Here is a 3844-nt window from a genome sequence, read left to right as displayed (position 1 = left end):
GACCCCCTTGTGATCTGGGGAGGAAGGGAGTACGGGCAGGGGCAGGTGGCAGGCATTCACTGCGCACATCGCAAGCCTTCATCAAGGATGTGTTTGTCGAATGAGTCAATGAGATAAAGCTGGGGCTGGGGGGGCGGTGTCAAAGCCCCGCCCCGGATGCCACGCTAGGAGGGGGCTGCGCTTTCTCGTGCGAGTTGGGCAGCCAGCGGGAGAGGGTCCCAGGCGGCCTTTAGAACGACTCCCTGCGGCCTCAGGCTGCACAAAGGGGGTCATCGGAGAAGCAGTGAGCGTAGAATGGTGGACCCCCCCACCCCAGTGAGGTGTGAGTGTGGGGGAGCTGTTTGTTCCTGAGCCCAGCGGGTGAGTCACTGTGTGCAGGAAGGAGAGGGCTTCCTCCTTCCTTCAGCCATCAGCGGCCCCTCCCCCCTCCCCAGGCGCGGAGGTGGGGGTAGGGTCCGGTTTGGGGGGAATGGCTGACGCTCCCAGCAGACCTCTGCTCTAGCTGCCTCCCCCACCCCCACTGCTCCGAGCTGAGACTGTGATTAGTCCCATTTTTCAGATGAGGAGATCGAGGTATGGGAGGTTGGGGATTTGCCCGAGCCCCTCAGCCGGCCAGCTCGCCCCTGGTCTGCAGGACTCAGTGGCCTCAGGCTGGGTCTCAATGCGCATTCAGTTTGCTTGTGTCGTGTCGTGTCGTGTGGGCTCATGGGCGTGTCTGGCAGGCGAGAGTTGGCTTGGTGGCGACACTGAAGCCCGGCTGAGTTTGCAGGGCATGGCGTCCCAGCCCAGGGCCCTCCCCTCCAGCTCAGCCCTTTGGCCTATCCCAGGGAACCCAGGACCCCCCGCCCCCAGCCCCAGCCCCTGGCATTTATGGGCCAATGGCCAGGAGACAGGGAGGGAGGGTCCAGCCTGCACTCCAGGGGTTCCCTGTTCTGGGGCCTGTGACTGGCAGCCAGGCGCGGGACAGGGATAAAGGCATGGGGTGTCTGGAACCCGTCTGTGGGGTGTCTGTGGCACCCGCCACCCGTGGCTCAGCCCTGGCCAGTTAACCGTTAAGGGAACCAGGAGGGAAGGGCCAGCTGGGCTTCTAAAAAAGGCTGCTGCTTCCCCACCTGAGCTCTCGAAATTTTTTATTTTTTTAAGAATTCAAAAGGGAATTTTATTTGTTGAAAATATGACATCTTTGCAGTTCTGACCATAAGATTCTCTTTCTTTCCCTCTAACTTAACAAAAACAGTGTTAATCTTTGCATTTTCATTAGCGATTAACTTTTAACCAGGACATGCTACTTTTTCTGTTTACTGATCTTTTTAATATAATCCTGAAACTACCGAAATTTTTGACGAAACGATTTAATACGGTTCCACGTGGTGTGGAATTTTCAAGAACGTGGGAGAATTGTAAGTACGCCTGAGTTTTAACAAGACTCTTCTTTCTTGAGTCCAAATGTCCTGGCACCGAAGGGCCCAATGCTGCCTTCGGATAGGAGGCTGGACCCCAGAACCCCTCAGGATCCCCTCCGGTGACGCCCCCTCCCCCACGAAAAGTGCCAAAACGTCCTCGTAACTGGAAAACAATTCAGGACAACGAGAAGGGACAAAGTGATCTACACACAACTAGGCCCTCAGCATCATTTGAGAAAGAGAAGACCCAGATCTCATACATTCAAAATAAAAATCCCTCAATCCCAAGCACATGCTCTGTCGCTCACTCTGCACCCTCATGTCACTTCCAGGCTTTGCTGGGAACAAAGGCAAATGGAGAAGAACCGTCTGGACGAGAGAAGAGGAAAAGTAAGGACTGGGCCAAGGACTGGGTGATCTCAAACCACCTCCAGAAATACTAACTGCACCCCGAGCCCCAACATACCAAGTGACAAGGCGAAATGAAGTATAGACAAAGGGATGGCATTCAAGGGGAGCGTGAAAGGGCTGTCTCCCCGAACACTCTCGGTTCTGGGGGAGACAAAAGCAGGCAGGAAGCAGGAAGTCAGGGGCCTGAAAGACGAAAAAACAAAACCGTAGAACCGGAGGACTTGCTGCCCCTGCCCTACCGCCAGAAAAAAAAAGCAAACTTTTTTCTCTTTTGCTCTAAATGCTGATTTTTCTGAAGTGTGCTACGCTGACGGTAGGGAAACTGGCACGATTTAAATGAGCCCTGTCGGGGGGAGGGGAGGGGGAGAAATGGCGTGGATGACAGAGGCTCGGTTCATCCCTCTGGCGACCCCATCAAAGTCGTGATGGAAACAAGGAGCAGCAGCAAGGAAAAATCGCCTGGGATCTCGAAGAATAAGCCACACAACTAGGGAGAAGTCCAAGACAGCACCCTGCACTGGCAGAAGGTAGGACGGGGACAGGACGTGGGGCTGCCCGGTCTCGGCTGAGCTCTCGAACTTGACCCCTTGGAGAGCCCCAGGCCGGGGATGGGGGTAGGGGGAGCAGAGTCTGGCTCGACACCACCCCACACACTGCAGGAGGGGTGTGTGTGTGTGTGTGTGTGTGTGTGGCCTCGGTTCGTTTTGCTGGGAGCGAAAGGGGGGCCTTGATGCTCCCCACCTCTCCCTCGCCGTCCTCCTGTAATGCTGGTGAGCCTCCCGCCCCATATCCGGCAGCGGGGCGAGGCCAGGCGGTCACCCATTTTACAGGTGGGCATGCTGAGGCTCCCACTCCCTGGCTACCTTCACAGCTACAGACCTGGGGTGTGGACTCAGGCCCCCGCCGATGGGATCTGGGTCCGCACCCCATCCGTTGTGCCTCAGTTTCCCCATCTGCCAAATGAGGATAAGGTCTAATCGTTGCGAACCGGTACAGGTTAAGCGTTTGGACCTGGCCCGGTGCGTGCTAGGTGCTGCTGTTCTAATGCAGACAGCTGGAATCCAGGCTGAGTGACAGCCAGGAGCGGAAGGGGCGTCCTGGGACCGCGCCCGGGAGGGCCTGCGGGGACCCCGCCTCGTCCCCCACAGGACGGTGGCCCCGTGCCGTGGGCTGGCTGCCCATTGCCTGTTTCTCTCCCGAGCCTAGAAGGCACAAACCGGGCTGCGTGTGTCCCAGCGTCCCCATGGCCCAGCTCCGGCCGGGGGCATGCGGTGGGGACATGTGCCCGAGAGGCCCGTCCAGTTGCACCTGAGGCATTGGGTCGGGGCCTGTCCAGGTCGTGGCGACAGCTGAGCTTACGGCGTGAGGAAGTGTGTGCCTTGGCCGTTGCCCTTTGGGGGGCTCCGGGAGGGGCCCTCAGCTGCTGGCTGGAGCGGGGCGGGGGTTGCGTCCCAAGCGGGCCCGCTGTGTGGCCTTCCCGGCCCAGCACTCACTGTGCCGCCCACAGATGGGGGTGCGGGTGGGAGCGTGTTGGCAGTGGGCTGTTTTCGCCGTGGTTAAAGACGCCGGCTCTGAGCTAAAGCTGGGGAGGAGGCCGCTTCTGCGCAGCTGTCCTGCTGCTGGCTCCACCTGCTCCGAGGTCGCTTTGCCCATTAGCCTCTCTGTGTGTGTTTTAATTTAGAGCGAATGGCACGTTTAGCCCAGGCTCTCAAACCCGATGGCCCGGAATGGCGTCCACCTTCTCACTCAGCTTCTCAAGTCCCTTCCGTAGCCGGTGTTCTTGGCCGGGTTCTCATCTGTCCGAGAGGCATTTCCCTTGTCCCCACGAGGGGTGTTTTGGAGAGGATAAAATGAGGGAATTTATGAAAGCCCTTAAATGCTGACCAGATGGGAGCTGCTGTCCTTATTAGCCTGTTTTGGGGTCCCCGAAGTTGAAGTAGCGGGGTTGCAGACAGGCAGGGTAGCCAGAGAAAATAAATTAGAAGGGAGGTCGACGGAAGCTGTAGCTGGAAGAGAAGTTAGTCCACAGA

This window comes from Pteropus vampyrus, unplaced genomic scaffold (genome assembly GCF_000151845.1).
Source record: "Pteropus vampyrus isolate Shadow unplaced genomic scaffold, Pvam_2.0 Scaffold212, whole genome shotgun sequence".
Lineage (NCBI taxonomy): Eukaryota > Metazoa > Chordata > Mammalia > Chiroptera > Pteropodidae > Pteropus > Pteropus vampyrus.
Note: the sequence above shows the minus strand (reverse complement) of the source record.